Source organism: Tachyglossus aculeatus, chromosome 15 (assembly GCF_015852505.1).
Source record: "Tachyglossus aculeatus isolate mTacAcu1 chromosome 15, mTacAcu1.pri, whole genome shotgun sequence".
Taxonomy (NCBI): Eukaryota; Metazoa; Chordata; class Mammalia; order Monotremata; family Tachyglossidae; genus Tachyglossus; species Tachyglossus aculeatus.
Window position 1 is genome coordinate 12,158,797 of NC_052080.1, and position 13,793 is coordinate 12,172,589.

Sequence of the window (13,793 nt, forward strand, 5' to 3'; positions counted from 1 at the left end):
TCTTGGTGTTTAGGCAATGCAAAACTGGAGGAGGAAGGAATCAAATTGACTTAGCTTTGAGGTGCTGCTAAACTGGAGGAGGAAGGAATAAAACTCATTTGGTTTTGAGGTGCTGGTAAACTGGAGGAGGAAGGAATAAAACTCATTTGGTTTTGAGGTGCTGGTAAAATGGAGGAGGAAGGAATAAAACTGTCAGTTTCGTTCCTTTCTCCTCCAAGGTCTTAGAGGTGTGTTGGTGTTTAGGCAATGCAAAACTGGAGGAGGAAGGAATCAAACTGACTTGGTTTTGAGGTGCTGCTAAACTGGAGGAGGAAGGAATAAAACTCATTATTTGGTTTTGAGGTGCTGGTAAAATGGAAGAGGAAGGAATAAAACTCACTTGGTTTTGAGGTGCTGGTAAAATGGAGGAGGAAGGAATAAAACTGTCAGTTTTGTTCCTTTCTCCTCCAAGGTCTTAGAGGTGTGTTGGTGTTTAGGCAATGCAAAACTGGAGGAGGAAGGAATCAAACTGACTTGGTTTTGAGGTACTGGTAAACTGGAGGAGGAAGGAATAAAACTGTCAGTTTTGTTCCTTTCTCCTCCAAGGTCTTAGAGGTGTCTTGGTGTTTAGGCAATGCAAAACTGGAGGAGGAAGGAATCAAACTGACTTGGTTTTGTGGTCCTGCTAAATTGGAGGAGGAAGGAGTAAAACTAATATTTCTTTGAGGTCTTGCTAAATAGGAGGTATGAATAAAACTAGTATTTCTTTAAGGTCCTGCTAAAATGGAGGAATAAATAAATAAATAAAACTCATTTGGCTTTGAGATGCTGGTAAACTGGAGGAGGAAGGAATAAAACTAAAATTTCTTTGAGGTCTTGCTAAATTGAAGGAGGTAGGAATAAAAGTAATATTTCTTTAAAGCCCTGCTAAAATGGAGGAGGAAGGAATAAAACTGTCAGTTTTGTTCCTTTCTCCTCCACGGTCTTAGGGGTGCGTTGGTGTTTAGGCAATGCAAAACTGGAGGAGGAAGGAATCAAACTGACTTAGCTTTGTGGTCCTGCTAAATTGGAGGAGGAAGGAATCAAACTAATATTTCTTTGAGGTCTTGCTAAATTGAAGGAGGTAGGAATAAAATTAATATTTCTTTAAGGTCTTGCTAAATTGGAGGAGGTAGGAATCAAAAACTAATACTTTAACATCCTGGTAAATTGGAGGAGGTAGGACTAAAACTACTCAAGTGGAGGAGGAAATAAAAAAAAAAAAACCAAAGTGACTCAGCTTTGAGGTCCTGCTAAAGTGGAGGAGGAAAAACTGAAGTTAACTTAGATTTAAAGAAGAGAGAGCAAAAACAAACACAACACGCTCTTTGTCTCATTGTCTAGTTTTAATTTCCCTAAAAAGTTAAATTTCTCATCGCCACCACCCCAAGGTGGGACTTGAACCCCCAACCTCTGGCACTGTAGCCTGCCATCTTGCCTCCTGTGCTATGGAGGGTTCCTCTCTCAGCAGGGCTCACTACCATACCCTTATCTCTTCTTTCCCTACCTACCCACTAAAGGACCCCCGCATTCCTTCCTCCTCCAGCTGAGCGGGCCCTCCTGGGTAAGGCAGCTGAGGCCTCCCACCATCTCTCGCTCCTAGGGAAAAGGAGTTGCCCAAAACGAACTCCTCCCTAGGAGGGAGAGACGATGGTCTATGTCCTCAACTGCCTTACCCAGGAGGTCCCGCCAAGCTGGAGGAGGAAGGAATGAACCCTAACTAAATTTTTAGGGGCTGCTAAACTGGAGGGGGAGGGCCTAAAATTAAATTTAGCTTTGAGGTCCTGCCAAACTAGAGGAGGAGAATATTAAATTATATTACAAGTTTTTTACCTATAAAAATTTTAATAATTTTAAATTTCGGTCCTGCTAAACTGGAGAATAAAGGAATCTCACTTAGCTTTGAGAATTTTAAGTGGAGGAGAAAGGAATAAAACTGACTTGGCTTTGAGGTCGTGCTAATCTGGCAAATTTAATATAATTTTATATTAAAAATTCACCTATTAAAAATTTAATAATTTAAAATTTCGGTCCTGCTAAACTGGAGAATAAAGGAATCTCACTTAGGTTTGAGAATTTTGCTTAACTGGAGAAGTAAGGAATAAAACTGACTTGGCTTTGAGGTTGTGCTAATCCGGAAAATTTAATATAATTTTATATTAAAAATTTCACCTATTTAACCTATAAAAATTTAGTAATTTTAAATTTCGGTCCTGCTAAACTGGAGAATAAAGGAATCTCACTTAGCTTTGAGAATTTTGCTTAACTGGAGGAGTAAGGAATAAAACTGACTTGGCTTTGAGGTTGTGCTAATCTGGAAAATTTAATATAATTTTATATTAAAAATTTCACCCATTTAACCTATAAAAATTTAATAATTTGAAATTTCGGTGCTACTAAACTGGAGAATAAAGGAATCTCACTTAGCTTTGAGAATTTTGCTTAACTGGAGGAGTAAGGAATAAAACTGACTTGGCTTTGAGGTTGTGCTAATCTGGAAAAGGGGGGCATAAACTGGAAAATTTAATATTTTATATTAAAAATTTCACCTATTTAACCTATAAAAATTTAATAATTTTAAATTTGGGTCCTACTAAACGGGAGAATAAAGGAATCTCACTTAGCTTTGAAAATTTTGCTTAACTGGAGGAGTAAGAAATAAAACTGACTTGGTTTTGCTAATCTGGAAAAGGAAGGCATAAACCGGAAATTTAATATTAAAAATTTCACCTATTTAACCTATAAAAATTTAATAATTTTAAATTTAGGTCCTACTAAACTGGAGAATAAAGGAATCTCACTTAGCTTTGAGAATTTTGCTTAATTGGAGGAGTGAGGAATAAAACTGACTTGGTTTAGAGGTTGTGCTAAACTGGAAGGGAAGGCATAAAAGTGGCTTGGCTTTGAGGTGTTGCTATACTGAAGCAGGGAGGGATAAAACTGATTTAGTTTTGAGGTCCTGTTAAATTAGAGGAGAAAGGAATCCAACTGACTTAGCTTTGAGACGCTGCTAAATTGGAGGAGGAAGGAATCCCACTGAGTTAGCTTTGAGGGCCTGCTAAATTGGAGGAGGAAGGAACCCAACGGACAGCTTCGAGGTCCTGCTGAACTGGAGGAGGAAGGAAGCCAACGGACAGCTTTGAGGTCCTGCTGAACTGGAGGAGGAAGGAATCCAACGGACAGCTTTGAGGTCCTGCTGAACTGGAGGAGGAAGGAATCAAACTGACTTACCTGTCTGGTCCTGCTAAACTGGAGGAGGAAGGAATCAAACTGACTTACCTGTCTGGTCCTGCTATCCTGGAGGAGGAAGGAATCAAACTGACTTACCTGTCTGGTCCTGCTACACTGGAGGAGGAAGGAATCAAACTGACTTAGCTTTGAGGCCCTGCTACACTGGAGGAGGAAGGAATCAAACTGACTTAGCTTTGAGGGCCTGCTAAATTGGAGGAGGAAGGAATCAAACTGACTTAGCTTTGAGGGCCTGCTAAATTGGAGGAGGAAGGAATCAAACTGACTTAGCTTTGAGGCCCTGCTACACTGGAGGAGGATGGAATCAAACTGACCTACCTTTCTGGTCCCGCTAAACTGGAGGAGGAAGGAATCAAACTGACTTAGCTTTGAGGTGCTGCTACACTGGAGGAGGAAGGAATCAAACTGACTTAGCTTTGGGGCCGTGCTACCCTGGAGGAGGAAGGAATCAAACTGACTTAGTTTGATTCCTTCCTCCTCCACTGTAGCAGCACCTCAAAGCTGACTTAGCTTTGAGGCCCTGCTACACTGGAGGAGGAAGGAATCAAACTGACTTAGCTTTGAGGCCCTGCTACCCTGGAGGAGGAAGGAATCAAACTGACTTAGGTTTGAGGCCCTGCTACACTGGAGGAGGAGGGAATCAAACTGACTTAGCTTTTCAGGTCCTACTTCATCATCAATCGTATTTATTGAGTGCTTACTGTGTGCAGAGCACTGTACTAAGCACTTGGGAAGTACAAGTTGGCAACATATAGAGACAGTCCCTACCCAACAGTGGGCTCACAGTCTAGAAGGGGGAGACAGAGAGCAAAACCAAACATACTAACAAAATAAAATAAATAGAATAGATATGCACAAGTAAAATAAATAGAGTAACAAATATGTACAAACATATATACATATATGCAGGTGCTGTGGGGAAGGGAAGGAGGTAAGATGGGTGGGGATGGAGAGGGGCACGAGAGGGAGAGGAAGGAAGGGGCTCAGTCTGGGAAGGCCTCCTGGAGGAGGTGAGCTCTCAGCAGGGCCTTGAAGGGAGGAAGAGAGGGAGCTTGGCGGATGGGCAGAGGGAGGGCATTCCAGGCCCGGGGGATGATGTGAGCCGGGGGGGGGGGGTCGATGGCGGGACAGGCGAGAACTTAACTGGAGGAGGAAGGGAAGCAGCGTGGCTCAATGGAAAGAGCACGGGTTTTGGAGTCAGAGGTCATGGGTTCGAATCCCGCCTCTGCCACATGTCTGCTGGGTGACCTTGGGCAAGTCACTCAACTTCTCCGAGCCTCAGTTACCTCAACTGTAAAATGGGGATTAAGAGCGTGAGCCCCAAGTGGGACAATTTGATCACCACGTATCCCCCCCAGCGCGTAGAACAGTGCTCTGCACATAGTAAGCGCTTACCAAATGCCATCAAAAAAAAAATTAAAGATTTACCTTTGTGGTCCTGCTGAACTTGAGGAGGAAGGGATTAAACTGAGTCGGCCCGGATGTCCTGCGAAACTGGAGAAGGAAGGAACAAAACCAAATTAGCTTCGGGGTCCTGCTAAACTGGAAAAGGAAAGGAAAAACTGACTTGGCTTTGAGGTCCTACTAAACTGGAAGAGGAAAGGATAAAGGCGACATAACTTTGAGGTGCTGCTAAGCTGGAGCAGAAAGGGATAATACTAATTTTTATTATTACCATTATTAATAATGATAATGGCATTTATTAAGCGCTTACTATGTGCAAAGCACTGTTCTAAGCGCCGAGCACTGTATTAACTAAACTGGAAGGGGAAAGAATAAAATTGACTTAGCTTTCAAATCCGATTAAACTGGAACAGGAAGAGATAAAGGGAAGGGAGTGCTTGCTTCCACCCAAGGGAAGCACTATTGCTCAGTGGTTAGAGCCCGGGTCTGGAGTCAGAGGACCTGGGTTCTCCCCCTGTCTCTGCCACCTACCTGCTGCGTGACCTCGGGCAAATCATTTTACTTATCTGTTCCTCTGGTCCTCCCCCGCACCTACAAAATGGAGATTCAACACCTGTTCTCCCCCCTACCTAGATTGAGCCAACACGCAGGACACAGTCCACTTTTATCAACCCCAAGGCCTGACAGGTAGTAGCGCTTAACACGTATCACAATTATCATTCCTGAAAAAGGCCATTCTTACCCAGAATGGTTTGAAGCGGGAGGACGCTGGCGGCAGGGTGGTGGTGAAGGCGGCAGCAGTGAGTCGGTGGGCTCAAGCCGACGGGCCCCGTCACCGGCCTGGGTCCGGAGAGCAGGGTGGGAGACGGCCGTTTGGCCGGAGTGTGGCCGTCGCAGGACGGAATCGCCGCCCCTGCCGGAGGAAAACGAGGTCAGCTGTTACCTGGCCTTGTCTGAGTCACCGGCACGAAATGAATGTCAGTGTAAACTGGAACTCAAACCTGCCAAGTGGCAAACTGCGCTCGGGCACTAAAACTGGGCTGGCAAAAACCCCACTGTTGCCCGCCTCCTTTTGGCCTTAAAAGGCTGTGTCACTCGTCATTCTGAAAAATGGTATTTGATGCTGGTCCACTGTCAACTGGCCAACTCCTGGGGGGCAAGGGGGGGGCCTGAGGCGGCGAGCTCTTGGTCTGCTGTGGGAGCTTGCACAAGTCGCTTCGCTTCACTTCACTTCCCTTCAGGGCCCCCCCTGCTGAGCGACCGCCGGCACTGCCCCCTCCCAACCCCCTCACCGCCGCCCCCTGCTGGGAGACCGCCGGCACTGCCCCCGCCCCCTCACCGCCTCCCCCTGCTGGGCGGCCGCCGACACTGCCCCCGCCCCCTCACCACCGCCGCCTGCTGGACGGCCGCTGGTACTGCCCCCTCTCACCCACCACTGTCCCCTGCTGGACGATGGCAGGTACTGCTCCCGCCCCCTCACCGCCGCCCCCTGCTGGGCGGCCGCCGGCACTGCCCCCGCCCCCTCACCACCGCCGCCTGCTGGACGACCGCTGGTACTGCCCCCCTCACCCACCACTGCCCCCTGCTGGAGGATGGCAGGTACTGTTCCCGCCCGCTCACCGCCGCCCCCTGCTGGACAGCCGCTGTCACTGCCCCCTCCAGACCGCTCACCACTGCCCCCTGCTGGGCGACCGCTGACACTGCCCCTCCCGACCCCTCACCGTCGCCCCCTGCTGGACGACCGCTGACACTGCCCCCTCTCACCCACCACTGCCCCCTGCTGGAGGATGGCAGGTACTGTTCCCGCCCGCTCACCGCCGCCCCCTGCTGGGCGACCGCCGACACTGCCCCTCCCGGTCGCCCCCTGCTGGACGACCGCTGACACTGTCCCCTCCCGCCCCCTCACCGCCGCCCCCTGCTGGGCGGCCGCTGACACTGCCCCCGCCCCCTCACCACCGCCCCCTGCTGGACGACCGCTGGTACTGCCTCCTCTCACCCACCACCGCCCCCTGCTGGAGGATGGCAGGTACTGCTCCCGCCCCCTCACTGCCGCCCCCTGCTGGGCGACCGCAGGCACTGCCCCCTCACCACCGCCTCCTGCTGGGCGACCGCTGACACTGCCCCTCCTGCCCCCCTCACCGTCGCCCCCTGCTGGACGACCTCTGGTACTGCCCCCCACCCACCACCGCCCCCTGCTGGAGGATGGCAGGTACTGCTCCCGCCCCCTCACCACCGCCCCCTGCTGGGCGAACGCCGACACTGCCCCCCCCACCACTGCCCCCTGCTGGAGGATGGCAGGTACTGCCCCCAACCCCTCACCACCACCCCCTGCTGGACGACCGCTGGTACTGCCTCCTCACCCACCACTGCCCCTTGCTGGAGGATGGTAGGTACTGCTCCCGCCCCTCACCGCCGCCCCCTGCTGGGCGACCACCGGCACTGCCCCCTCCCGACCCCCCACCACCGCCCCCTGCTGGGCGACCGCCGACACTGCCCCCTGCCCTCTCACCACCGCCCCCTGCTGGACGACCTCTGGTACTGCCCCCTCTCACCCACCACTGTCCCCTGCTGGAGGATGGCAGGTACTGCTCCCGCCCCCTCACCGCCGCCCCCTGCTGGGCAACCGCCAGCACTGCCCCCTGCCGACCCCTCACCGCCGCCCCCTGCTGGACGACCGCCGACACTGCCCCCTGCTGGAGGATGGCAGGTACTGCTCCTGCCCCTCACCGCCGCCCCCTGCTGGACGACCGCTGGTACTGCCCCCTCTCCCCCACCACTGCCCCCTGCTGGAGGCTGGCAGGTACTGCTCCCACCTCCTCACCGCCGCCCCCTGCTGGACGACGGCAGGTACTGCCCCCGCCCCGTCACCACCCCCCCCTTGCTGACAAGGCCCCCACCTTGGTGTCATCCCGGACTCGCCTCTTTCGTCCCCCCCCTCACACTGAGCCCCATGTGGGACCTGATTATTCTGTATCCACCTCAGTGCTTAGAACAGTGCTCGGCACATACAGCTTAACAAATACCACAGCGGTAACATATCCCAGCGTTAACAGGGCTTGCACATTCAGTGATTTCCCTGCCACTTACCCACTAAAGAGAAACCAGTGGAATCTAAGGTAAAGATGTAAATGGTTCAGGTTCTTTTGGAATGGAAAATGCACGCACAACATTTCTTCCCCTGAGGAAAATCAGTGGTTCATTATGTAAACCACTCAAAAACAGTCCCCATCTACTTTTGGAGAGTTATAGTTTACGCCTTCAAATCCTTCAAAGACTGCGGTTCTTCTTAAAACCCGAGGCTATTTGACCAGAACGGTCAATAGGCTTTTTAGACCAAAAACCAGAGCGTTCACTCTCGGCTGCAAAGAGCAGGGGAGGGTCACTGGGAAATAGTAGCCCCAAAATGGAAAAGAAAAACGGGAAGCGGTGTGGCCTAGTGGATAAAGCCTGGGGGCTAGAGGACCTGGGTGCTAATCCCGGCTCTGCCAACTGCATGCTGTGTGACCCTGGGTAAATCACTTGGCTTCTCTGTGCCTCAGTTCCGTCATCTGTAAAATGGGGATTCGATACCTGTTCTCCCTCTTAGACTGTGAGCCGTATCTGGCCTGATGATACACCCGGTGGGGTGACTCCAAGAGCAAGCGGATGGCGGACCTTGGCGGGAAGAGGAGAAGCAGTGCGGTCTATTGGGCAGAGCACGGATCTAGGGGTCAGAGGGGCCTGGGTTCTAATCCCGGCTCTGCCACTTATCTGCTGTGTGACCCTGAGCAAGTCACTTCTCTGGGCTTCAGTTCCCTCATCCGTAAAATGGGGATGAAGACTGTGAGCCCCATACGGGACATAGACTGTGCCCAACCTGATTATCTAAGCGCTTAGTACAGTGCTCTGCACATAGTAAGCGCTCAATAAATACGATTGATGATGATGATCTACCCCAGCGCTTAAGTACAATGACTGGCACAGAGTAAGCACTTAACAAATACCAATAAAGAAATAAATAAATAAGGCCCATGGTGAGACCACTTCACCAGCAGAAGAGAGAGGGGAACGGGTCTTTAAGGAGACGAGAAGTCCTAGATCGCTCACTGGTCTCCGAACAAAGGTAAACTGAGTCACACTCAAAGCGAATCCAGCCCCTGTGAAAGAGGCCACGCTGTGAGCCTGTTAGCCCTTCGTAGTTGGAGAAAGCATCCTGATTTACCGTCCTCTTGGGATGAAGCGCGAAGCCTCATTCTGGTTTATCCCTGGGCCTGGAGGGTAGGGGGAAGCACGGGGGGATCACTCTGGGCAGGAGCCCCCTGAAGTGAAGGGCTGAGCCATGGTCTCTGTCCCACAAAGGGGCTCACAGACCCCTTAAGCCCCTACGGTCTTAGACAGTTTAGACCAGGAGCCCCATGTAGGATGGGGACTGTTTCCAAACTGAATACCTGGAATCCACCCCAGGGCTCAGCACAGTGCTTGGCACAGAGTAAACACTTAACATACCACCAGTATTAAGGGAGAGGGTCTATTACAGCTTTCAGGGTTTTGAGGGGGCAGCAGGGGAGCTGCCCCCTCAGTCAGTCGTATTTATTGAGTGCTCATTTTGTGCAGCGCTCTGTACTGAGCGCTTGCACGAGTACAATAGAATGAAACTCCAAGCTTGTGGGCAGGGAACGTGTCTGTTTATTTTTCTATTGTAGTCTCCCAACCACTTAGTACAGTGCTCAGCACACAGTAAGTGCTCAATAAATACATCTGAATGAGTGAATAAGCAGTATGACAGACACACTCCCTGCCCATATGGTGCTTATGATCTAGAGGGGGGACTGAGGGCTACCCTGGACTCCAGCAGTTATCTCTCACCTGTCCGGGGGAATGCCTCTCTCTTTTTTTTTTGATGGCATTTATTAAGCGCTTACTATGTGCAAAGCACTGTTCTCTCTTTTGGGCCCTCCCAAAAGGATTCCTGTCAAAGAGGGGCAGCAGACAATGGTCAATCTCTTCCCGGGGGGGGCGGGGGAGCACAGAGGAATGCATTCCTCCTGGAGCTTTTCTGACCTTTCCATAAAGTCACGAAGCTAGAAGGGCTCCAAGAAGCAGCGTGGCCTAGTGGAAAGTGCACGGGGCACTTGGGTTCTCATCCTGGCTCTGCCAGTGGCTTGCTGTGTGACCTTGGGAGACTCACTTCGCTTCACTGTGCCTCGGTTCTCCCGTTATCCCTCCTCTGTGAGACCTAAGGGTGGGGGAGGGAGAGGTTTCCAATGAGGCTTTTTGGAAAAAAGCGGGAAAGCTGGGTTAGGGACAGGATGTGGAATAACCACTGCAGTCTTTGCCACCCATGTCAAGCCAGAGGATCTTCAGGACGTCCGCCGGGCGCGTCCACCTCGCACAGGAACCGGGCCTAGAACCCAGGCCTCCCGACTCCCAGCGCCGGGCTCTTTCCCCCGGATCCACGGCGGGGGCCGGGATCCTTCCTGAGGGAGCCCACCCTCCCGCTCCCCGGCAAACAAAGGGATCCCACCGAGGAGAGGCCGGAGGGAACGGGGCGGCAAAACAACACTTCTAGCTGTTTGCTAAAAGATGGAGTCCAAGAGGAGTCCTGTCCTACAGAGATAGCTAAGTCTACACCAGCAGCCAGATAATAAGAAGCATTATTATTTTCTAAATGGTATTTGTTAAGCGCTTACTATGTGCAAGACACCGTACTAAGTGCCGGGGGTAGATACAAGCAGGTCGGGTTGGACACGATCCATGTCCCACATGGGGCTCACAGTCCTAATCCCTATTTTACAGATGAGGCAACTGAGGCCTAGAGAAGAGATTTGCCCGAGGTCATAAAGCAGACAAGAGGTGGAGCAGGGATGAGAAGCCAGGTCTGTCTGACTCCACTAGGCCATCCTGCTTCAGTACTCGCTGAGCATTTCTCTGTGCCAAACACTGTTCTAAGCACTGGGGTAGATACAAGATAATCAGGTTACACACAATCTCTGTCGCACGGGGGGCTCACAGTCTAAAGTGGGAGGGAGTAGGACTTGACCCCCATTTTACAGATGAGGTAACTGAGGCTGCAAGTGGGAGGAGCCCTGGCATCTACGGGTGAGGGGCGGAGAAGATGTCACAGGTTTGGCCAGAAATTCCTGTGGGGACCTGGCCCAAGTTTGTTCATTTTTTTCCATGGTATTTGTTAAGTGCCATTGTTCTGACCTCGCCAAGCCCAGGACGTGAGCATCTGCTGACACCTCATTCCTGGAGTCCCCGCCAACCTGGGAATCAGAAACCGGGCGCCGGCACGTACCTCGTTTGCGGTTGTCCGTGGCGCGGAGGCTGCAGGGAGGCGCCCTCGGGACCCTCGGCCGCTCGGTCGGAGCCGGGTCGTGGACCTTCAGTCTTCCCGCGGACGGCTCTGGGGACAGAAACCCGCCCGTCACTCAAACGCCCCATCTGAAAGGTCCGGGACCTATGCCCCGTTCACCGGACGAGTTCATATCTCATCTAATCCCCCCCATCGAACAGCTACTCCGCCGCCGTCGCCCTCCTCCTTACCCGGCCCCTCCCACAGGCTGCGAGACACTTCAGCTAAACGTGTTTTCTCCTTGGGGTTTTCAGGACCAAACACATCTGAAGATCTCTAAGGCGAGAGGCAGGGCAGACCCTGAAGCTTCAGGACTGTTCTAGGGTGGCCGACGCCAGATGACTTTTTGCCTATTCCGCCTCCTCCCACTCTTTCCCGGGTGGGTCCGAGCAGGGAACAAGCCAGCTGAAGACCAGACAAACAGCCACCTTGAACCTGCCTCCCTCCATTTAAATTCTGGTCTGTCCTGGCTCAGGACCACTGGGTAGGTAAACATCCGTCTCAGAGTGGGTGTGATGTCTGAGTGAGTGAGTGTGTGTGTGTATATATAGGGAGGGGGTGGGGGGTGTATCTGTCTGTGTCTGCTCCTTTAATGAACACCACTTGCATTTTGTCACCCATGTCTTTCTGCTAGTGTCCCTTATTATTAACGACTGTCGAGAGGCAGCAGGGCATAGCACATAGAGCACAGGCCGGGGAATCAGAAGGACCCGGTTTCTAATCCTGGCTCTGCAACTTGTCGGCCGGGTGACCGTGGGCAAGTCCCATCACTTCTCTGGGCCTCAGCTGCCTCATCTGGAAAATGGAGATTAAGACAGCGAGCCCCATGGCGGGCAGAGACTGGGTCCAATCTGATTAACTTGTATTTACCCCAGGGCTTAGAAGACTGCTTGGCAAATAGTAAGCACTTGACAAGTACTATTATTATAATAATTGCAGGTTGAAGGGCATCTCTGCATGAGTCTTATTCTCCTCACCGGGGGCGGAGGCAGGGGACTGGGGGTGGAGGAAAGGGGTTGGGGCAGAGACAGGGATCTGGGGGTGATGGAAAGAGGGACCACTGCTTATGGGTCCTTCGCAAAGGGCTCTCATTCGACTAACATTTGGCCACTTGTTTGCATGAGGTTTGAGGTCCAGGCTTGAACGCAAAGGTTCGATCCACGCGAATGAACCCAGAGGGGCTGGGGGAGGTCAAACCCTGGAAAACCAAGATGGGTGAGAAGAAGAGCTAAGCCAGCTCTGCGGCAGGAGAGCAATCCTAAGGAATGTGGGCAATCCTAAGGAAGACGGGACAGGACACAGAAGGAGGTGTTCCAACCACAGTGAAAAGGGACAGACTAGTTTGGAGAGGGCTGTGCCCGAGTCTTTAGTTTCAGCTGCTCTTAATAATATTTTTTAAGTGCTTACTATGTGCCGGATTATGCGCTTGGGGAAGGTACAAGTTCATTAGGCTCCCGGCTCTGCCCATTGTCAGCTGTGTGACTTTGGGCAAGTCAACTTCTTCGTGCCTCAGTTACCTCATCTGTAAAATGGGGATTAAGACTGTGAGCCCCCCGTGGGACAACCTGATCACCTTGTAACCTCCCCAGTGCTTAGAACAGTGCTTTGCACATAGTAAGCGCTTAATATATGCCATCATGTTATTATTATTATTATTATTAGGCATGGCACAGTCCCTGTCCTGCATGGGCTTCATGCAGGTATTGAATTCCCATCTTACGTTTTTCTCTGACTCACGGACTGAATGAGTCCTTATCCGCAGAAGAGAGTCAGCCGTGACAGATCTGTCCCCCAGCTAGGATGGAGTCTTGCTCGCGACAAGTGTCCCATCGCTACAGCTGATGGGCGGCTACAAGCAATAGTGGTGTTTTAGGTGCAGAGCCCTGGGATATTTTATTTTATTTTATTTTGTTAGTATGTTTGGTTTTGTTCTCTGTCTCCCCCTTTTAGACTGTGAGCCCACTGTTGGGTAGGGACCGTCTCTATACGTTGCCAACTTGTACTTCCCAAGCGCTTAGTACAGTGCTCTGCACACAGTAGGCGCTCAATAAATACGACTGATTGATTGACTGATTGATTGATAGATGAAAGACGATCAGATCAGACACAGTCCCCGTCCGACCACCTAGACTGTGAGCCCACTGTTGGGTAGGGACCGTCTCTATATGTTGCCAACTTGTACTTCCCAAGCGCTTAGTACAGTACTCTGCGCACAGTAAGCGCTCAATAAATACGATTGATTGACTGACTGATTGATTGATAGATGAAAGACGATCAGATCAGACACAGTTCCCGTCCGACCACCTAGACTGTGAGCCCACTGTTGGGTAGGGACCGTCTCTATGCATTGCCAACTTGTACTTCCCAAGTGCTTAGTACAGTGCTCTGCACACAGTAAGCGCTCAATAAATACGACTAGATAGATTGACTGATTGATTGATAGATGAAAGACGATCAGGTCAGACACAGTCCCCGTCCGACCACCTAGACTGTGAGCCCACTGTTGGGTAGGGACCGTCTCTATGCATTGCCAACTTGTACTTCCCAAGTGCTTAGTACAGTGCTCTGTACACAGTAAGCGCTCAATAAATACGACTGATTGATTGACTGATTGATTGATAGATGAAAGACGATCAGGTCAGACACAGTCCCCGTCCGACCACCTAGACTGTGAGCCCACTGTTGGGTAGGGACCGTCTCTATACGTTGCCAACTTGTACTTCCCAAGTGCTTAGTACAGTGCTCTGCGCACAGTAAGCGCTCAATAAATACGATTGATTGATTGACT

The 13,793-nt window shown here is 51.1% G+C and overlaps 1 long non-coding RNA gene across 3 annotated transcripts in view; it reads right to left on the reverse strand.

Annotated features, from left to right (window-relative positions):
* Positions 1-10,953: 10,953 nt before the first annotated feature.
* The window catches only part of LOC119937521, a 270,891-nt gene continuing 268,051 nt past the window's right edge, over positions 10,954-13,793 (reverse strand). For all 3 annotated transcript variants that reach the window (XR_005454143.1, XR_005454145.1, XR_005454146.1), the window contains one exon: positions 10,954-11,056. This is a non-coding gene — a long non-coding RNA (uncharacterized LOC119937521). The remainder of the gene's footprint in view (positions 11,057-13,793) is intronic.